This window comes from Mytilus californianus, unplaced genomic scaffold (assembly GCF_021869535.1).
Source record: "Mytilus californianus isolate M0D057914Y unplaced genomic scaffold, xbMytCali1.0.p SCAF_8, whole genome shotgun sequence".
NCBI lineage: Eukaryota > Metazoa > Mollusca > Bivalvia > Mytilida > Mytilidae > Mytilus > Mytilus californianus.
Window position 1 is genome coordinate 60,069,278 of NW_026262734.1, and position 20,161 is coordinate 60,089,438.

General features: G+C 37.8%; 29 non-coding genes across 29 annotated transcripts; 23 read left to right on the top strand and 6 right to left on the bottom strand.

Moving 5' to 3' along the window:
* Positions 1-120: 120 nt before the first annotated feature.
* On the top strand, positions 121-192 carry Trnag-ucc (transfer RNA glycine (anticodon UCC)). Its single transcript has one exon. It is a non-coding gene; the product is annotated as a tRNA-Gly (tRNA).
* A 234-nt stretch (positions 193-426) lies between these two features.
* Trnag-ucc (transfer RNA glycine (anticodon UCC)) lies at positions 427-498 on the top strand. Its single transcript has one exon. It is a non-coding gene; the product is annotated as a tRNA-Gly (tRNA).
* An 832-nt stretch (positions 499-1,330) lies between these two features.
* Positions 1,331-1,402, top strand: Trnap-cgg (transfer RNA proline (anticodon CGG)). The gene has a single exon. It is a non-coding gene; the product is annotated as a tRNA-Pro (tRNA).
* Positions 1,403-2,897: 1,495 nt separating this feature from the next.
* Trnag-ucc (transfer RNA glycine (anticodon UCC)) lies at positions 2,898-2,969 on the top strand. The gene has a single exon. It is a non-coding gene; the product is annotated as a tRNA-Gly (tRNA).
* A 234-nt stretch (positions 2,970-3,203) lies between these two features.
* Trnag-ucc (transfer RNA glycine (anticodon UCC)) lies at positions 3,204-3,275 on the top strand. Its single transcript has one exon. It is a non-coding gene; the product is annotated as a tRNA-Gly (tRNA).
* A 311-nt stretch (positions 3,276-3,586) lies between these two features.
* On the bottom strand, positions 3,587-3,659 carry Trnav-aac (transfer RNA valine (anticodon AAC)). Its single transcript has one exon. It is a non-coding gene; the product is annotated as a tRNA-Val (tRNA).
* A 387-nt stretch (positions 3,660-4,046) lies between these two features.
* Trnap-cgg (transfer RNA proline (anticodon CGG)) lies at positions 4,047-4,118 on the top strand. Its single transcript has one exon. It is a non-coding gene; the product is annotated as a tRNA-Pro (tRNA).
* A 1,494-nt stretch (positions 4,119-5,612) lies between these two features.
* Trnag-ucc (transfer RNA glycine (anticodon UCC)) lies at positions 5,613-5,684 on the top strand. Its single transcript has one exon. It is a non-coding gene; the product is annotated as a tRNA-Gly (tRNA).
* Positions 5,685-5,918: 234 nt separating this feature from the next.
* Trnag-ucc (transfer RNA glycine (anticodon UCC)) lies at positions 5,919-5,990 on the top strand. Its single transcript has one exon. It is a non-coding gene; the product is annotated as a tRNA-Gly (tRNA).
* An 833-nt stretch (positions 5,991-6,823) lies between these two features.
* On the top strand, positions 6,824-6,895 carry Trnap-cgg (transfer RNA proline (anticodon CGG)). Its single transcript has one exon. It is a non-coding gene; the product is annotated as a tRNA-Pro (tRNA).
* A 1,495-nt stretch (positions 6,896-8,390) lies between these two features.
* On the top strand, positions 8,391-8,462 carry Trnag-ucc (transfer RNA glycine (anticodon UCC)). Its single transcript has one exon. It is a non-coding gene; the product is annotated as a tRNA-Gly (tRNA).
* A 234-nt stretch (positions 8,463-8,696) lies between these two features.
* On the top strand, positions 8,697-8,768 carry Trnag-ucc (transfer RNA glycine (anticodon UCC)). The gene has a single exon. It is a non-coding gene; the product is annotated as a tRNA-Gly (tRNA).
* Positions 8,769-9,079: 311 nt separating this feature from the next.
* Positions 9,080-9,152, bottom strand: Trnav-aac (transfer RNA valine (anticodon AAC)). Its single transcript has one exon. It is a non-coding gene; the product is annotated as a tRNA-Val (tRNA).
* A 387-nt stretch (positions 9,153-9,539) lies between these two features.
* On the top strand, positions 9,540-9,611 carry Trnap-cgg (transfer RNA proline (anticodon CGG)). The gene has a single exon. It is a non-coding gene; the product is annotated as a tRNA-Pro (tRNA).
* Positions 9,612-11,107: 1,496 nt separating this feature from the next.
* Trnag-ucc (transfer RNA glycine (anticodon UCC)) lies at positions 11,108-11,179 on the top strand. Its single transcript has one exon. It is a non-coding gene; the product is annotated as a tRNA-Gly (tRNA).
* A 234-nt stretch (positions 11,180-11,413) lies between these two features.
* Trnag-ucc (transfer RNA glycine (anticodon UCC)) lies at positions 11,414-11,485 on the top strand. Its single transcript has one exon. It is a non-coding gene; the product is annotated as a tRNA-Gly (tRNA).
* Positions 11,486-11,796: 311 nt separating this feature from the next.
* On the bottom strand, positions 11,797-11,869 carry Trnav-aac (transfer RNA valine (anticodon AAC)). The gene has a single exon. It is a non-coding gene; the product is annotated as a tRNA-Val (tRNA).
* Positions 11,870-12,256: 387 nt separating this feature from the next.
* Trnap-cgg (transfer RNA proline (anticodon CGG)) lies at positions 12,257-12,328 on the top strand. The gene has a single exon. It is a non-coding gene; the product is annotated as a tRNA-Pro (tRNA).
* Positions 12,329-13,824: 1,496 nt separating this feature from the next.
* Positions 13,825-13,896, top strand: Trnag-ucc (transfer RNA glycine (anticodon UCC)). Its single transcript has one exon. It is a non-coding gene; the product is annotated as a tRNA-Gly (tRNA).
* Positions 13,897-14,130: 234 nt separating this feature from the next.
* Positions 14,131-14,202, top strand: Trnag-ucc (transfer RNA glycine (anticodon UCC)). Its single transcript has one exon. It is a non-coding gene; the product is annotated as a tRNA-Gly (tRNA).
* Positions 14,203-14,513: 311 nt separating this feature from the next.
* On the bottom strand, positions 14,514-14,586 carry Trnav-aac (transfer RNA valine (anticodon AAC)). The gene has a single exon. It is a non-coding gene; the product is annotated as a tRNA-Val (tRNA).
* Positions 14,587-14,972: 386 nt separating this feature from the next.
* Trnap-cgg (transfer RNA proline (anticodon CGG)) lies at positions 14,973-15,044 on the top strand. Its single transcript has one exon. It is a non-coding gene; the product is annotated as a tRNA-Pro (tRNA).
* A 1,497-nt stretch (positions 15,045-16,541) lies between these two features.
* Positions 16,542-16,613, top strand: Trnag-ucc (transfer RNA glycine (anticodon UCC)). The gene has a single exon. It is a non-coding gene; the product is annotated as a tRNA-Gly (tRNA).
* A 234-nt stretch (positions 16,614-16,847) lies between these two features.
* Trnag-ucc (transfer RNA glycine (anticodon UCC)) lies at positions 16,848-16,919 on the top strand. Its single transcript has one exon. It is a non-coding gene; the product is annotated as a tRNA-Gly (tRNA).
* Positions 16,920-17,230: 311 nt separating this feature from the next.
* Positions 17,231-17,303, bottom strand: Trnav-aac (transfer RNA valine (anticodon AAC)). The gene has a single exon. It is a non-coding gene; the product is annotated as a tRNA-Val (tRNA).
* Positions 17,304-17,690: 387 nt separating this feature from the next.
* On the top strand, positions 17,691-17,762 carry Trnap-cgg (transfer RNA proline (anticodon CGG)). Its single transcript has one exon. It is a non-coding gene; the product is annotated as a tRNA-Pro (tRNA).
* A 1,496-nt stretch (positions 17,763-19,258) lies between these two features.
* Trnag-ucc (transfer RNA glycine (anticodon UCC)) lies at positions 19,259-19,330 on the top strand. Its single transcript has one exon. It is a non-coding gene; the product is annotated as a tRNA-Gly (tRNA).
* Positions 19,331-19,564: 234 nt separating this feature from the next.
* On the top strand, positions 19,565-19,636 carry Trnag-ucc (transfer RNA glycine (anticodon UCC)). The gene has a single exon. It is a non-coding gene; the product is annotated as a tRNA-Gly (tRNA).
* Positions 19,637-19,947: 311 nt separating this feature from the next.
* Positions 19,948-20,020, bottom strand: Trnav-aac (transfer RNA valine (anticodon AAC)). The gene has a single exon. It is a non-coding gene; the product is annotated as a tRNA-Val (tRNA).
* Positions 20,021-20,161: the final 141 nt, after the last annotated feature.

The window sequence follows — 20,161 nt, forward strand, 5'->3', positions numbered from 1 at the left end:
ATACCGATAGTATTATCATTATTTTAATTTCTTTTAGGCTGCATATGAATTGCCACGTAATTAAACTGGTTGTCTTACGTCTATGCTATAAGAGAGAATTTCATTCAAGATTGTAACATGGCGTCGGTGGTGTAACGGTTAGCATGGTTGCCTTCCAAGCAGTCGATCCGGGTTCGACTCCCGGCCGACGCACATAGTTTTTGTTAGGATTTGCTGGAATCAAATAGCCTGTTCCCTACTATACTAGTTAACGAACTTTCGGAAATGTAGTGTTTCTTTATTTGAGAGAGAAAAAAAATGAGATTGTTTTGGTATCTTTTGTCTAACTTGCATATATAATTTGCTATAAAACTTCAAATATATATTGATACGTGTTGAATTCGAATGCGATACATATGTAAGAAAATTGTAACAGGTGTATTTATGGCGTCGGTGGTGTAACGGTTAGCATGGTTGCCTTCCAAGCAGTCGATCCGGGTTCGACTCCCGGCCGACGCATGAATTTTTAATATTGCCTGCTATTTATTTTCTACGTCATTTTAGAAAACTCTCTGACCGTTTCGAGTCATGTCGTCTTAGTGCTTCCACACCTTTTTAAAAGATGCACCCCAGTGATATCCGATTTCGGACTACTAAGTATACCGTCATTTTACCTCATCCCTAATCAAGTTGATCAAAACCATTTGGACCAGCTCTGAACAAGTTTTGACACTAACAATAGAAATCTTGACACAAGTAAAACAGAAATCCAACTGTAATTACGTTGATGCCATTTCAAATTGTCCATTCTTCAAGCCAGCAAAAACAGATGTTTCCGCTGAGGATTGAACTCAGGACCTTCCGCGTGTTAAGCGGATGTGATTTTTTTTTATCTTTATTATATTCACACTTTGTATATACATATCACAGATTAGCGGATGTGATAACCACTACACCACGGAAACCTTGGGTATCATGATGTGAATTTAAGCTTAAATCCTTAACGCTAGTCATGACGGAAATGAACGACACAGCTAGCATGCATTGCTGCTCAGGCATATCAACAGCTGACAGGATAGATGGTAAACTCAGCTTCTGTCGGCAGACACACGATATAACATACTGGATATGTTTGGGTTTTTTTTTTTTTTCCTTTTGAAATGTCAAATTGATCCCACACGGAGCGTAAACATTTCAGTTATTCATTAAACACAGAAGCCGTACATAATCTGCAATCGATTCAGCTACAATCTGTCGATGAACATAAGTGATTCCAGAGATTGGAATACTTGTTCACCGTCTTGATGTGTAACATATTTTATAATCTATTTAATTTCAATTTGTAGTGTCAGGCTCGTTGGTCTAGTGGTATGATTCTCGCTTCGGGTGCGAGAGGTCCCGGGTTCGACTCCCGGACGAGCCCTATTTTTTGGCTTTGCAAAAGGATTCGCTACTAAAAAATTGATATCTAAAACTGGGGAGCCAATAATTTAAGACCACAATTTGGAGAACTATGGGCGCACAAATGGATCAACCCTACACTTATTCAAAGAGTACGATAGGGCAATCTCGTTACCCATCTGGATATTGTCTTCTCGTCCTCACCAACGACAGCCTGCAAAATGGACTATAGTCATAATACATCGCAAAGTATTCATCCAAAAGGGAGGCACGCTACACAGTATATTCACCCAAATGGCTATATTTCCTACCATGTATGTGTAATGGCTATACTGGTTTGTTCTTTTGCCCTCGGTGGATTTCGCTTCTCTTCATTTGCACTGAAAATATGCGTAACGTCTTTCGGAGTCTCTACCCTTCTTTAATTATGACACTTCGTCGTTACTGTGGTGATTCCATCTCATTCTTTGTCCAGGGAGTCTTGAAAGCGGATCGATGTGAACATTTCGGTCGGTAAGTCAGATTTACGTTTCCTCCCAGACAGACCACACAATGGCCAATATGGTTCTAGAAAGGTTATTGATAGAAGTAATAAGACTGACATTTACACGATGTTGTGGTATGCATTTCCGATTACGGAGAGGAGGGTTAAGTTTTTTGTTTTTTGTTTTTTTATTTTTTTATTTCCTTTCTTTCTTTCTTTAATTTCTTTTTTGTTTTTGTTTAATATACTATATATTGTGTTGTTGGAATTATCTTTTTCTTGATGAATTGCTAAATTTCATTCTTCCAATTCCCCTATCCCAGAGTTTGCTTGGCGTCTAAACATTATGAACGTGTTTTCTTTTATCCTGGTTTTTATACATTTTCTACTAAATTTATATTACGCCTCGGGCAGTCAAACTGTTCGTGTCGTCATTATGTAAACATATGTTCACCAGTCTTTGTTTCGTATACAGTGTATATCCTCAACATTGACGGAAGCAAATGCATCGATCTATTGCTCTTTTTTTTCTTTTTTTTTTTTTTCAAACACGCATTTCTTCATAACCAGAAAACATTTTGTTCAAATAGTGGTTTTGAAAGTAACATATGTTCGAAGATTACGCCCTTCGGTAATTGATTGCCATTTCCACTCCAAATTATCATAAGCTTCAACTAGTGTACGATTATGCTAAATCGCACCATCATGATAAGACAAAGAATTAAAATTTCAAGACCCCTTTTTAACTTTCGATTGTTCATATACCATATTTAATAGGATAATAACGTACAGGACATCTTCGGCATCGAAGACTGAGAACAGATACATATGTATGTATATGTAGCAGCGTGAAAATAGATATTTTCAGTACGATAGATGGGGGCATTTCAAAGAAATAGACGTTATGAGAGAGATACCGATAGTATTATCATTATTTTAATTTCTTTTAGGCTGCATATGAATTGCCACGTAATTAAACTGGTTGTCTTACGTCTATGCTATAAGAGAGAATTTCATTCAAGATTGTAACATGGCGTCGGTGGTGTAACGGTTAGCATGGTTGCCTTCCAAGCAGTCGATCCGGGTTCGACTCCCGGCCGACGCACATAGTTTTTGTTAGGATTTGCTGGAATCAAATAGCCTGTTCCCTACTATACTAGTTAACGAACTTTCGGAAATGTAGTGTTTCTTTATTTGAGAGAGAAAAAAAATGAGATTGTTTTGGTATCTTTTGTCTAACTTGCATATATAATTTGCTATAAAACTTCAAATATATATTGATACGTGTTGAATTCGAATGCGATACATATGTAAGAAAATTGTAACAGGTGTATTTATGGCGTCGGTGGTGTAACGGTTAGCATGGTTGCCTTCCAAGCAGTCGATCCGGGTTCGACTCCCGGCCGACGCATGAATTTTTTATATTGCCTGCTATTTATTTTCTACGTCATTTTAGAAAACTCTCTGACCGTTTCGAGTCATGTCGTCTTAGTGCTTCCACACCTTTTTAAAAGATGCACCCCAGTGATATCCGATTTCGGACTACTAAGTATACCGTCATTTTACCTCATCCCTAATCAAGTTGATCAAAACCATTTGGACCAGCTCTGAACAAGTTTTGACACTAACAATAGAAATCTTGACACAAGTAAAACAGAAATCCAACTGTAATTACGTTGATGCCATTTCAAATTGTCCATTCTTCAAGCCAGCAAAAACAGATGTTTCCGCTGAGGATTGAACTCAGGACCTTCCGCGTGTTAAGCGGATGTGATAACCACTACACCACGGAAACCTTGGGTATCATGATGTGAATTTAAGCTTAAATCCTTAACGCTAGTCATGACGGAAATGAACGACACAGCTAGCATGCATTGCTGCTCAGGCATATCAACAGCTGACAGGATAGATGGTAAACTCAGCTTCTGTCGGCAGACACACGATATAACATACTGGATATGTTTGGGGTTTTTTTTTTTTTTCCTTTTGAAATGTCAAATTGATCCCACACGGAGCGTAAACATTTCAGTTATTCATTAAACACAGAAGCCGTACATAATCTGCAATCGATTCAGCTACAATCTGTCGATGAACATAAGTGATTCCAGAGATTGGAATACTTGTTCACCGTCTTGATGTGTAACATATTTTATAATCTATTTAATTTCAATTTGTAGTGTCAGGCTCGTTGGTCTAGTGGTATGATTCTCGCTTCGGGTGCGAGAGGTCCCGGGTTCGACTCCCGGACGAGCCCTATTTTTTGGCTTTGCAAAAGGATTCGCTACTAAAAAATTGATATCTAAAACTGGGGAGCCAATAATTTAAGACCACAATTTGGAGAACTATGGGCGCACAAATGGATCAACCCTACACTTATTCAAAGAGTACGATAGGGCAATCTCGTTACCCATCTGGATATTGTCTTCTCGTCCTCACCAACGACAGCCTGCAAAATGGACTATAGTCATAATACATCGCAAAGTATTCATCCAAAAGGGAGGCACGCTACACAGTATATTCACCCAAATGGCTATATTTCCTACCATGTATGTGTAATGGCTATACTGGTTTGTTCTTTTGCCCTCGGTGGATTTCGCTTCTCTTCATTTGCACTGAAAATATGCGTAACGTCTTTCGGAGTCTCTACCCTTCTTTAATTATGACACTTCGTCGTTACTGTGGTGATTCCATCTCATTCTTTGTCCAGGGAGTCTTGAAAGCGGATCGATGTGAACATTTCGGTCGGTAAGTCAGATTTACGTTTCCTCCCAGACAGACCACACAATGGCCAATATGGTTCTAGAAAGGTTATTGATAGAAGTAATAAGACTGACATTTACACGATGTTGTGGTATGCATTTCCGATTACGGAGAGGAGGGTTAAGTTTTTTGTTTTTTGTTTTTTTATTTTTTTATTTCCTTTCTTTCTTTCTTTAATTTCTTTTTTGTTTTTGTTTAATATACTATATATTGTGTTGTTGGAATTATCTTTTTCTTGATGAATTGCTAAATTTCATTCTTCCAATTCCCCTATCCCAGAGTTTGCTTGGCGTCTAAACATTATGAACGTGTTTTCTTTTATCCTGGTTTTTATACATTTTCTACTAAATTTATATTACGCCTCGGGCAGTCAAACTGTTCGTGTCGTCATTATGTAAACATATGTTCACCAGTCTTTGTTTCGTATACAGTGTATATCCTCAACATTGACGGAAGCAAATGCATCGATCTATTGCTCTTTTTTTTCTTTTTTTTTTTTTCAAACACGCATTTCTTCATAACCAGAAAACATTTTGTTCAAATAGTGGTTTTGAAAGTAACATATGTTCGAAGATTACGCCCTTCGGTAATTGATTGCCATTTCCACTCCAAATTATCATAAGCTTCAACTAGTGTACGATTATGCTAAATCGCACCATCATGATAAGACAAAGAATTAAAATTTCAAGACCCCTTTTTAACTTTCGATTGTTCATATACCATATTTAATAGGATAATAACGTACAGGACATCTTCGGCATCGAAGACTGAGAACAGATACATATGTATGTATATGTAGCAGCGTGAAAATAGATATTTTCAGTACGATAGATGGGGGCATTTCAAAGAAATAGACGTTATGAGAGAGATACCGATAGTATTATCATTATTTTAATTTCTTTTAGGCTGCATATGAATTGCCACGTATTTAAACTGGTTGTCTTACGTCTATGCTATAAGAGAGAATTTCATTCAAGATTGTAACATGGCGTCGGTGGTGTAACGGTTAGCATGGTTGCCTTCCAAGCAGTCGATCCGGGTTCGACTCCCGGCCGACGCACATAGTTTTTGTTAGGATTTGCTGGAATCAAATAGCCTGTTCCCTACTATACTAGTTAACGAACTTTCGGAAATGTAGTGTTTCTTTATTTGAGAGAGAAAAAAAATGAGATTGTTTTGGTATCTTTTGTCTAACTTGCATATATAATTTGCTATAAAACTTCAAATATATATTGATACGTGTTGAATTCGAATGCGATACATATGTAAGAAAATTGTAACAGGTGTATTTATGGCGTCGGTGGTGTAACGGTTAGCATGGTTGCCTTCCAAGCAGTCGATCCGGGTTCGACTCCCGGCCGACGCATGAATTTTTAATATTGCCTGCTATTTATTTTCTACGTCATTTTAGAAAACTCTCTGACCGTTTCGAGTCATGTCGTCTTAGTGCTTCCACACCTTTTTAAAAGATGCACCCCAGTGATATCCGATTTCGGACTACTAAGTATACCGTCATTTTACCTCATCCCTAATCAAGTTGATCAAAACCATTTGGACCAGCTCTGAACAAGTTTTGACACTAACAATAGAAATCTTGACACAAGTAAAACAGAAATCCAACTGTAATTACGTTGATGCCATTTCAAATTGTCCATTCTTCAAGCCAGCAAAAACAGATGTTTCCGCTGAGGATTGAACTCAGGACCTTCCGCGTGTTAAGCGGATGTGATTTTTTTTTATCTTTATTATATTCACACTTTGTATATACATATCACAGATTAGCGGATGTGATAACCACTACACCACGGAAACCTTGGGTATCATGATGTGAATTTAAGCTTAAATCCTTAACGCTAGTCATGACGGAAATGAACGACACAGCTAGCATGCATTGCTGCTCAGGCATATCAACAGCTGACAGGATAGATGGTAAACTCAGCTTCTGTCGGCAGACACACGATATAACATACTGGATATGTTTGGGTTTTTTTTTTTTTTTCCTTTTGAAATGTCAAATTGATCCCACACGGAGCGTAAACATTTCAGTTATTCATTAAACACAGAAGCCGTACATAATCTGCAATCGATTCAGCTACAATCTGTCGATGAACATAAGTGATTCCAGAGATTGGAATACTTGTTCACCGTCTTGATGTGTAACATATTTTATAATCTATTTAATTTCAATTTGTAGTGTCAGGCTCGTTGGTCTAGTGGTATGATTCTCGCTTCGGGTGCGAGAGGTCCCGGGTTCGACTCCCGGACGAGCCCTATTTTTTGGCTTTGCAAAAGGATTCGCTACTAAAAAATTGATATCTAAAACTGGGGAGCCAATAATTTAAGACCACAATTTGGAGAACTATGGGCGCACAAATGGATCAACCCTACACTTATTCAAAGAGTACGATAGGGCAATCTCGTTACCCATCTGGATATTGTCTTCTCGTCCTCACCAACGACAGCCTGCAAAATGGACTATAGTCATAATACATCGCAAAGTATTCATCCAAAAGGGAGGCACGCTACACAGTATATTCACCCAAATGGCTATATTTCCTACCATGTATGTGTAATGGCTATACTGGTTTGTTCTTTTGCCCTCGGTGGATTTCGCTTCTCTTCATTTGCACTGAAAATATGCGTAACGTCTTTCGGAGTCTCTACCCTTCTTTAATTATGACACTTCGTCGTTACTGTGGTGATTCCATCTCATTCTTTGTCCAGGGAGTCTTGAAAGCGGATCGATGTGAACATTTCGGTCGGTAAGTCAGATTTACGTTTCCTCCCAGACAGACCACACAATGGCCAATATGGTTCTAGAAAGGTTATTGATAGAAGTAATAAGACTGACATTTACACGATGTTGTGGTATGCATTTCCGATTACGGAGAGGAGGGTTAAGTTTTTTGTTTTTTGTTTTTTTATTTTTTTATTTCCTTTCTTTCTTTCTTTAATTTCTTTTTTGTTTTTGTTTAATATACTATATATTGTGTTGTTGGAATTATCTTTTTCTTGATGAATTGCTAAATTTCATTCTTCCAATTCCCCTATCCCAGAGTTTGCTTGGCGTCTAAACATTATGAACGTGTTTTCTTTTATCCTGGTTTTTATACATTTTCTACTAAATTTATATTACGCCTCGGGCAGTCAAACTGTTCGTGTCGTCATTATGTAAACATATGTTCACCAGTCTTTGTTTCGTATACAGTGTATATCCTCAACATTGACGGAAGCAAATGCATCGATCTATTGCTCTTTTTTTTCTTTTTTTTTTTTTTCAAACACGCATTTCTTCATAACCAGAAAACATTTTGTTCAAATAGTGGTTTTGAAAGTAACATATGTTCGAAGATTACGCCCTTCGGTAATTGATTGCCATTTCCACTCCAAATTATCATAAGCTTCAACTAGTGTACGATTATGCTAAATCGCACCATCATGATAAGACAAAGAATTAAAATTTCAAGACCCCTTTTTAACTTTCGATTGTTCATATACCATATTTAATAGGATAATAACGTACAGGACATCTTCGGCATCGAAGACTGAGAACAGATACATATGTATGTATATGTAGCAGCGTGAAAATAGATATTTTCAGTACGATAGATGGGGGCATTTCAAAGAAATGGACGTTATGAGAGAGATACCGATAGTATTATCATTATTTTAATTTCTTTTAGGCTGCATATGAATTGCCACGTAATTAAACTGGTTGTCTTACGTCTATGCTATAAGAGAGAATTTCATTCAAGATTGTAACATGGCGTCGGTGGTGTAACGGTTAGCATGGTTGCCTTCCAAGCAGTCGATCCGGGTTCGACTCCCGGCCGACGCACATAGTTTTTGTTAGGATTTGCTGGAATCAAATAGCCTGTTCCCTACTATACTAGTTAACGAACTTTCGGAAATGTAGTGTTTCTTTATTTGAGAGAGAAAAAAAATGAGATTGTTTTGGTATCTTTTGTCTAACTTGCATATATAATTTGCTATAAAACTTCAAATATATATTGATACGTGTTGAATTCGAATGCGATACATATGTAAGAAAATTGTAACAGGTGTATTTATGGCGTCGGTGGTGTAACGGTTAGCATGGTTGCCTTCCAAGCAGTCGATCCGGGTTCGACTCCCGGCCGACGCATGAATTTTTTATATTGCCTGCTATTTATTTTCTACGTCATTTTAGAAAACTCTCTGACCGTTTCGAGTCATGTCGTCTTAGTGCTTCCACACCTTTTTAAAACATGCACCCCAGTGATATCCGATTTCGGACTACTAAGTATACCGTCATTTTACCTCATCCCTAATCAAGTTGATCAAAACCATTTGGACCAGCTCTGAACAAGTTTTGACACTAACAATAGAAATCTTGACACAAGTAAAACAGAAATCCAACTGTAATTACGTTGATGCCATTTCAAATTGTCCATTCTTCAAGCCAGCAAAAACAGATGTTTCCGCTGAGGATTGAACTCAGGACCTTCCGCGTGTTAAGCGGATGTGATAACCACTACACCACGGAAACCTTGGGTATCATGATGTGAATTTAAGCTTAAATCCTTAACGCTAGTCATGACGGAAATGAACGACACAGCTAGCATGCATTGCTGCTCAGGCATATCAACAGCTGACAGGATAGATGGTAAACTCAGCTTCTGTCGGCAGACACACGATATAACATACTGGATATGTTTGGGGTTTTTTTTTTTTTTCCTTTTGAAATGTCAAATTGATCCCACACGGAGCGTAAACATTTCAGTTATTCATTAAACACAGAAGCCGTACATAATCTGCAATCGATTCAGCTACAATCTGTCGATGAACATAAGTGATTCCAGAGATTGGAATACTTGTTCACCGTCTTGATGTGTAACATATTTTATAATCTATTTAATTTCAATTTGTAGTGTCAGGCTCGTTGGTCTAGTGGTATGATTCTCGCTTCGGGTGCGAGAGGTCCCGGGTTCGACTCCCGGACGAGCCCTATTTTTTGGCTTTGCAAAAGGATTCGCTACTAAAAAATTGATATCTAAAACTGGGGAGCCAATAATTTAAGACCACAATTTGGAGAACTATGGGCGCACAAATGGATCAACCCTACACTTATTCAAAGAGTACGATAGGACAATCTCGTTACCCATCTGGATATTGTCTTCTCGTCCTCACCAACGACAGCCTGCAAAATGGACTATAGTCATAATACATCGCAAAGTATTCATCCAAAAGGGAGGCACGCTACACAGTATATTCACCCAAATGGCTATATTTCCTACCATGTATGTGTAATGGCTATACTGGTTTGTTCTTTTGCCCTCGGTGGATTTCGCTTCTCTTCATTTGCACTGAAAATATGCGTAACGTCTTTCGGAGTCTCTACCCTTCTTTAATTATGACACTTCGTCGTTACTGTGGTGATTCCATCTCATTCTTTGTCCAGGGAGTCTTGAAAGCGGATCGATGTGAACATTTCGGTCGGTAAGTCAGATTTACGTTTCCTCCCAGACAGACCACACAATGGCCAATATGGTTCTAGAAAGGTTATTGATAGAAGTAATAAGACTGACATTTACACGATGTTGTGGTATGCATTTCCGATTACGGAGAGGAGGGTTAAGTTTTTTGTTTTTTGTTTTTTTATTTTTTTATTTCCTTTCTTTCTTTCTTTAATTTCTTTTTTGTTTTTGTTTAATATACTATATATTGTGTTGTTGGAATTATCTTTTTCTTGATGAATTGCTAAATTTCATTCTTCCAATTCCCCTATCCCAGAGTTTGCTTGGCGTCTAAACATTATGAACGTGTTTTCTTTTATCCTGGTTTTTATACATTTTCTACTAAATTTATATTACGCCTCGGGCAGTCAAACTGTTCGTGTCGTCATTATGTAAACATATGTTCACCAGTCTTTGTTTCGTATACAGTGTATATCCTCAACATTGACGGAAGCAAATGCATCGATCTATTGCTCTTTTTTTTCTTTTTTTTTTTTTTTCAAACACGCATTTCTTCATAACCAGAAAACATTTTGTTCAAATAGTGGTTTTGAAAGTAACATATGTTCGAAGATTACGCCCTTCGGTAATTGATTGCCATTTCCACTCCAAATTATCATAAGCTTCAACTAGTGTACGATTATGCTAAATCGCACCATCATGATAAGACAAAGAATTAAAATTTCAAGACCCCTTTTTAACTTTCGATTGTTCATATACCATATTTAATAGGATAATAACGTACAGGACATCTTCGGCATCGAAGACTGAGAACAGATACATATGTATGTATATGTAGCAGCGTGAAAATAGATATTTTCAGTACGATAGATGGGGGCATTTCAAAGAAATAGACGTTATGAGAGAGATACCGATAGTATTATCATTATTTTAATTTCTTTTAGGCTGCATATGAATTGCCACGTAATTAAACTGGTTGTCTTACGTCTATGCTATAAGAGAGAATTTCATTCAAGATTGTAACATGGCGTCGGTGGTGTAACGGTTAGCATGGTTGCCTTCCAAGCAGTCGATCCGGGTTCGACTCCCGGCCGACGCACATAGTTTTTGTTAGGATTTGCTGGAATCAAATAGCCTGTTCCCTACTATACTAGTTAACGAACTTTCGGAAATGTAGTGTTTCTTTATTTGAGAGAGAAAAAAAATGAGATTGTTTTGGTATCTTTTGTCTAACTTGCATATATAATTTGCTATAAAACTTCAAATATATATTGATACGTGTTGAATTCGAATGCGATACATATGTAAGAAAATTGTAACAGGTGTATTTATGGCGTCGGTGGTGTAACGGTTAGCATGGTTGCCTTCCAAGCAGTCGATCCGGGTTCGACTCCCGGCCGACGCATGAATTTTTTATATTGCCTGCTATTTATTTTCTACGTCATTTTAGAAAACTCTCTGACCGTTTCGAGTCATGTCGTCTTAGTGCTTCCACACCTTTTTAAAACATGCACCCCAGTGATATCCGATTTCGGACTACTAAGTATACCGTCATTTTACCTCATCCCTAATCAAGTTGATCAAAACCATTTGGACCAGCTCTGAACAAGTTTTGACACTAACAATAGAAATCTTGACACAAGTAAAACAGAAATCCAACTGTAATTACGTTGATGCCATTTCAAATTGTCCATTCTTCAAGCCAGCAAAAACAGATGTTTCCGCTGAGGATTGAACTCAGGACCTTCCGCGTGTTAAGCGGATGTGATAACCACTACACCACGGAAACCTTGGGTATCATGATGTGAATTTAAGCTTAAATCCTTAACGCTAGTCATGACGGAAATGAACGACACAGCTAGCATGCATTGCTGCTCAGGCATATCAACAGCTGACAGGATAGATGGTAAACTCAGCTTCTGTCGGCAGACACACGATATAACATACTGGATATGTTTGGGGTTTTTTTTTTTTTTCCTTTTGAAATGTCAAATTGATCCCACACGGAGCGTAAACATTTCAGTTATTCATTAAACACAGAAGCCGTACATAATCTGCAATCGATTCAGCTACAATCTGTCGATGAACATAAGTGATTCCAGAGATTGGAATACTTGTTCACCGTCTTGATGTGTAACATATTTTATAATCTATTTAATTTCAATTTGTAGTGTCAGGCTCGTTGGTCTAGTGGTATGATTCTCGCTTCGGGTGCGAGAGGTCCCGGGTTCGACTCCCGGACGAGCCCTATTTTTTGGCTTTGCAAAAGGATTCGCTACTAAAAAATTGATATCTAAAACTGGGGAGCCAATAATTTAAGACCACAATTTGGAGAACTATGGGCGCACAAATGGATCAACCCTACACTTATTCAAAGAGTACGATAGGGCAATCTCGTTACCCATCTGGATATTGTCTTCTCGTCCTCACCAACGACAGCCTGCAAAATGGACTATAGTCATAATACATCGCAAAGTATTCATCCAAAAGGGAGGCACGCTACACAGTATATTCACCCAAATGGCTATATTTCCTACCATGTATGTGTAATGGCTATACTGGTTTGTTCTTTTGCCCTCGGTGGATTTCGCTTCTCTTCATTTGCACTGAAAATATGCGTAACGTCTTTCGGAGTCTCTACCCTTCTTTAATTATGACACTTCGTCGTTACTGTGGTGATTCCATCTCATTCTTTGTCCAGGGAGTCTTGAAAGCGGATCGATGTGAACATTTCGGTCGGTAAGTCAGATTTACGTTTCCTCCCAGACAGACCACACAATGGCCAATATGGTTCTAGAAAGGTTATTGATAGAAGTAATAAGACTGACATTTACACGATGTTGTGGTATGCATTTCCGATTACGGAGAGGAGGGTTAAGTTTTTTGTTTTTTGTTTTTTTATTTTTTTATTTCCTTTCTTTCTTTCTTTAATTTCTTTTTTGTTTTTGTTTAATATACTATATATTGTGTTGTTGGAATTATCTTTTTCTTGATGAATTGCTAAATTTCATTCTTCCAATTCCCCTATCCCAGAGTTTGCTTGGCGTCTAAACATTATGAACGTGTTTTCTTTTATCCTGGTTTTTATACATTTTCTACTAAATTTATATTACGCCTCGGGCAGTCAAACTGTTCGTGTCGTCATTATGTAAACATATGTTCACCAGTCTTTGTTTCGTATACAGTGTATATCCTCAACATTGACGGAAGCAAATGCATCGATCTATTGCTCTTTTTTTTCTTTTTTTTTTTTTTTCAAACACGCATTTCTTCATAACCAGAAAACATTTTGTTCAAATAGTGGTTTTGAAAGTAACATATGTTCGAAGATTACGCCCTTCGGTAATTGATTGCCATTTCCACTCCAAATTATCATAAGCTTCAACTAGTGTACGATTATGCTAAATCGCACCATCATGATAAGACAAAGAATTAAAATTTCAAGACCCCTTTTTAACTTTCGATTGTTCATATACCATATTTAATAGGATAATAACGTACAGGACATCTTCGGCATCGAAGACTGAGAACAGATACATATGTATGTATATGTAGCAGCGTGAAAATAGATATTTTCAGTACGATAGATGGGGGCATTTCAAAGAAATGGACGTTATGAGAGAGATACCGATAGTATTATCATTATTTTAATTTCTTTTAGGCTGCATATGAATTGCCACGTAATTAAACTGGTTGTCTTACGTCTATGCTATAAGAGAGAATTTCATTCAAGATTGTAACATGGCGTCGGTGGTGTAACGGTTAGCATGGTTGCCTTCCAAGCAGTCGATCCGGGTTCGACTCCCGGCCGACGCACATAGTTTTTGTTAGGATTTGCTGGAATCAAATAGCCTGTTCCCTACTATACTAGTTAACGAACTTTCGGAAATGTAGTGTTTCTTTATTTGAGAGAGAAAAAAAATGAGATTGTTTTGGTATCTTTTGTCTAACTTGCATATATAATTTGCTATAAAACTTCAAATATATATTGATACGTGTTGAATTCGAATGCGATACATATGTAAGAAAATTGTAACAGGTGTATTTATGGCGTCGGTGGTGTAACGGTTAGCATGGTTGCCTTCCAAGCAGTCGATCCGGGTTCGACTCCCGGCCGACGCATGAATTTTTTATATTGCCTGCTATTTATTTTCTACGTCATTTTAGAAAACTCTCTGACCGTTTCGAGTCATGTCGTCTTAGTGCTTCCACACCTTTTTAAAACATGCACCCCAGTGATATCCGATTTCGGACTACTAAGTATACCGTCATTTTACCTCATCCCTAATCAAGTTGATCAAAACCATTTGGACCAGCTCTGAACAAGTTTTGACACTAACAATAGAAATCTTGACACAAGTAAAACAGAAATCCAACTGTAATTACGTTGATGCCATTTCAAATTGTCCATTCTTCAAGCCAGCAAAAACAGATGTTTCCGCTGAGGATTGAACTCAGGACCTTCCGCGTGTTAAGCGGATGTGATAACCACTACACCACGGAAACCTTGGGTATCATGATGTGAATTTAAGCTTAAATCCTTAACGCTAGTCATGACGGAAATGAACGACACAGCTAGCATGCATTGCTGCTCAGGCATATCAACAGCTGACAGGATAGATGGTAAACTCAGCTTCTGTCGGCAGACACACGATATAACATACTGGATATGTTTGGGGTTTTTTTTTTTTTCCTTTTGAAATGTCAAATTGATCCCACACGGAGCGTAAACATTTCAGTTATTCATTAAACACAGAAGCCGTACATAATCTGCAATCGATTCAGCTACAATCTGTCGATGAACATAAGTGATTCCAGAGATTGGAATACTTGTTCACCGTCTTGATGTGTAACATATTTTATAATCTATTTAATTTCAATTTGTAGTGTCAGGCTCGTTGGTCTAGTGGTATGATTCTCGCTTCGGGTGCGAGAGGTCCCGGGTTCGACTCCCGGACGAGCCCTATTTTTTGGCTTTGCAAAAGGATTCGCTACTAAAAAATTGATATCTAAAACTGGGGAGCCAATAATTTAAGACCACAATTTGGAGAACTATGGGCGCACAAATGGATCAACCCTACACTTATTCAAAGAGTACGATAGGGCAATCTCGTTACCCATCTGGATATTGTCTTCTCGTCCTCACCAACGACAGCCTGCAAAATGGACTATAGTCATAATACATCGCAAAGTATTCATCCAAAAGGGAGGCACGCTACACAGTATATTCACCCAAATGGCTATATTTCCTACCATGTATGTGTAATGGCTATACTGGTTTGTTCTTTTGCCCTCGGTGGATTTCGCTTCTCTTCATTTGCACTGAAAATATGCGTAACGTCTTTCGGAGTCTCTACCCTTCTTTAATTATGACACTTCGTCGTTACTGTGGTGATTCCATCTCATTCTTTGTCCAGGGAGTCTTGAAAGCGGATCGATGTGAACATTTCGGTCGGTAAGTCAGATTTACGTTTCCTCCCAGACAGACCACACAATGGCCAATATGGTTCTAGAAAGGTTATTGATAGAAGTAATAAGACTGACATTTACACGATGTTGTGGTATGCATTTCCGATTACGGAGAGGAGGGTTAAGTTTTTTGTTTTTTGTTTTTTTATTTTTTTATTTCCTTTCTTTCTTTCTTTAATTTCTTTTTTGTTTTTGTTTAATATACTATATATTGTGTTGTTGGAATTATCTTTTTCTTGATGAATTGCTAAATTTCATTCTTCCAATTCCCCTATCCCAGAGTTTGCTTGGCGTCTAAACATTATGAACGTGTTTTCTTTTATCCTGGTTTTTATACATTTTCTACTAAATTTATATTACGCCTCGGGCAGTCAAACTGTTCGTGTCGTCATTATGTAAACATATGTTCACCAGTCTTTGTTTCGTATACAGTGTATATCCTCAACATTGACGGAAGCAAATGCATCGATCTATTGCTCTTTTTTTTCTTTTTTTTTTTTTTTTCAAACACGCATTTCTTCATAACCAGAAAACATTTTGTTCAAATAGTGGTTTTGAAAGTAACATATGTTCGAAGATTACGCCCTTCGGTAATTGATTGCCATTTCCACTCCAAATTATCATAAGCTTCAACTAGTGTACGATTATGCTAAATCGCACCATCATGATAAGACAAAGAATTAAAATTTCAAGACCCCTTTTTAACTTTCGATTGTTCATATACCATATTTAATAGGATAATAACGTACAGGACATCTTCGGCATCGAAGACTGAGAACAGATACATATGTATGTATATGTAGCAGCGTGAAAATAGATATTTTCAGTACGATAGATGGGGGCATTTCAAAGAAATAGACGTTATGAGAGAGATACCGATAGTATTATCATTATTTTAATTTCTTTTAGGCTGCATATGAATTGCCACGTAATTAAACTGGTTGTCTTACGTCTATGCTATAAGAGAGAATTTCATTCAAGATTGTAACATGGCGTCGGTGGTGTAACGGTTAGCATGGTTGCCTTCCAAGCAGTCGATCCGGGTTCGACTCCCGGCCGACGCACATAGTTTTTGTTAGGATTTGCTGGAATCAAATAGCCTGTTCCCTACTATACTAGTTAACGAACTTTCGGAAATGTAGTGTTTCTTTATTTGAGAGAGAAAAAAAATGAGATTGTTTTGGTATCTTTTGTCTAACTTGCATATATAATTTGCTATAAAACTTCAAATATATATTGATACGTGTTGAATTCGAATGCGATACATATGTAAGAAAATTGTAACAGGTGTATTTATGGCGTCGGTGGTGTAACGGTTAGCATGGTTGCCTTCCAAGCAGTCGATCCGGGTTCGACTCCCGGCCGACGCATGAATTTTTTATATTGCCTGCTATTTATTTTCTACGTCATTTTAGAAAACTCTCTGACCGTTTCGAGTCATGTCGTCTTAGTGCTTCCACACCTTTTTAAAACATGCACCCCAGTGATATCCGATTTCGGACTACTAAGTATACCGTCATTTTACCTCATCCCTAATCAAGTTGATCAAAACCATTTGGACCAGCTCTGAACAAGTTTTGACACTAACAATAGAAATCTTGACACAAGTAAAACAGAAATCCAACTGTAATTACGTTGATGCCATTTCAAATTGTCCATTCTTCAAGCCAGCAAAAACAGATGTTTCCGCTGAGGATTGAACTCAGGACCTTCCGCGTGTTAAGCGGATGTGATAACCACTACACCACGGAAACCTTGGGTATCATGATGTGAATTTAAGCTTAAATCCTTAACGCTAGTCATGACGGAAATGAACGACACAGCTAGCATGCATTGCTGCTCAGGCATATCAACAGCTGACAGGATAGATGGTAAACTCAGCTTCTGTCGGCAGACACACGATATAACATACTGGATATGTTTGGGGGTTTTTTTTTTTTTCCTTTTGAAATGTCAAATTGATCCCACACGGAGCGTAAACATTTCAGTTATTCATTAAACACAGAAGCCGTACATAATCTGCAATCGATTCAGCTACAATCTGTCGATGAACATAAGTGATTCCAGAGATTGGAATACTTGTTCACCGTCTTGATGTGTAACATATTTTATAATCTATTTAATTTCAATTTGTAGTGTCAGGCTCGTTGGTCTAGTGGTATGATTCTCGCTTCGGGTGCGAGAGGTCCCGGGTTCGACTCCCGGACGAGCCCTATTTTTTGGCTTTGCAAAAGGATTCGCTACTAAAAAATTGATATCTAAAACTGGGGAGCCAATAATTTAAGACCACAATTTGGAGAACTATGGGCGCACAAATGGATCAACCCTACACTTATTCAAAGAGTACGATAGGGCAATCTCGTTACCCATCTGGATATTGTCTTCTCGTCCTCACCAACGACAGCCTGCAAAATGGACTATAGTCATAATACATCGCAAAGTATTCATCCAAAAGGGAGGCACGCTACACAGTATATTCACCCAAATGGCTATATTTCCTACCATGTATGTGTAATGGCTATACTGGTTTGTTCTTTTGCCCTCGGTGGATTTCGCTTCTCTTCATTTGCACTGAAAATATGCGTAACGTCTTTCGGAGTCTCTACCCTTCTTTAATTATGACACTTCGTCGTTACTGTGGTGATTCCATCTCATTCTTTGTCCAGGGAGTCTTGAAAGCGGATCGATGTGAACATTTCGGTCGGTAAGTCAGATTTACGTTTCCTCCCAGACAGACCACACAATGGCCAATATGGTTCTAGAAAGGTTATTGATAGAAGTAATAAGACTGACATTTACACGATGTTGTGGTATGCATTTCCGATTACGGAGAGGAGGGTTAAGTTTTTTGTTTTTTGTTTTTTTATTTTTTTATTTCCTTTCTTTCTTTCTTTAATTTCTTTTTTGTTTTTGTTTAATATACTATATATTGTGTTGTTGGAATTATCTTTTTCTTGATGAATTGCTAAATTTCATTCTTCCAATTCCCCTATCCCAGAGTTTGCTTGGCGTCTAAACATTATGAACGTGTTTTCTTTTATCCTGGTTTTTATACATTTTCTACTAAATTTATATTACGCCTCGGGCAGTCAAACTGTTCGTGTCGTCATTATGTAAACATATGTTCACCAGTCTTTGTTTCGTATACAGTGTATATCCTCAACATTGACGGAAGCAAATGCATCGATCTATTGCTCTTTTTTTTCTTTTTTTTTTTTTTTCAAACACGCATTTCTTCATAACCAGAAAACATTTTGTTCAAATAGTGGTTTTGAAAGTAACATATGTTCGAAGATTACGCCCTTCGGTAATTGATTGCCATTTCCACTCCAAATTATCATAAGCTTCAACTAGTGTACGATTATGCTAAATCGCACCATCATGATAAGACAAAGAATTAAAATTTCAAGACCCCTTTTTAACTTTCGATTGTTCATATACCATATTTAATAGGATAATAACGTACAGGACATCTTCGGCATCGAAGACTGAGAACAGATACATATGTATGTATATGTAGCAGCGTGAAAATAGATATTTTCAGTACGATAGATGGGGGCATTTCAAAGAAATAGACGTTATGAGAGAGATACCGATAGTATTATCATTATTTTAATTTCTTTTAGGCTGCATATGAATTGCCACGTAATTAAACTGGTTGTCTTACGTCTATGCTATAAGAGAGAATTTCATTCAAGATTGTAACATGGCGTCGGTGGTGTAACGGTTAGCATGGTTGCCTTCCAAGCAGTCGATCCGGGTTCGACTCCCGGCCGACGCACATAGTTTTTGTTAGGATTTGCTGGAATCAAATAGCCTGTTCCCTACTATACTAGTTAACGAACTTTCGGAAATGTAGTGTTTCTTTATTTGAGAGAGAAAAAAAATGAGATTGTTTTGGTATCTTTTGTCTAACTTGCATATATAATTTGCTATAAAACTTCAAATATATATTGATACGTGTTGAATTCGAATGCGATACATATGTAAGAAAATTGTAACAGGTGTATTTATGGCGTCGGTGGTGTAACGGTTAGCATGGTTGCCTTCCAAGCAGTCGATCCGGGTTCGACTCCCGGCCGACGCATGAATTTTTTATATTGCCTGCTATTTATTTTCTACGTCATTTTAGAAAACTCTCTGACCGTTTCGAGTCATGTCGTCTTAGTGCTTCCACACCTTTTTAAAACATGCACCCCAGTGATATCCGATTTCGGACTACTAAGTATACCGTCATTTTACCTCATCCCTAATCAAGTTGATCAAAACCATTTGGACCAGCTCTGAACAAGTTTTGACACTAACAATAGAAATCTTGACACAAGTAAAACAGAAATCCAACTGTAATTACGTTGATGCCATTTCAAATTGTCCATTCTTCAAGCCAGCAAAAACAGATGTTTCCGCTGCGGATTGAACTCAGGACCTTCCGCGTGTTAAGCGGATGTGATAACCACTACACCACGGAAACCTTGGGTATCATGATGTGAATTTAAGCTTAAATCCTTAACGCTAGTCATGACGGAAATGAACGACACAGCTAGCATGCATTGCTGCTCAGGCATATCAACAGCTGACAGGATAGATGGTAAACTCAGCTTCTGTCGGCAGA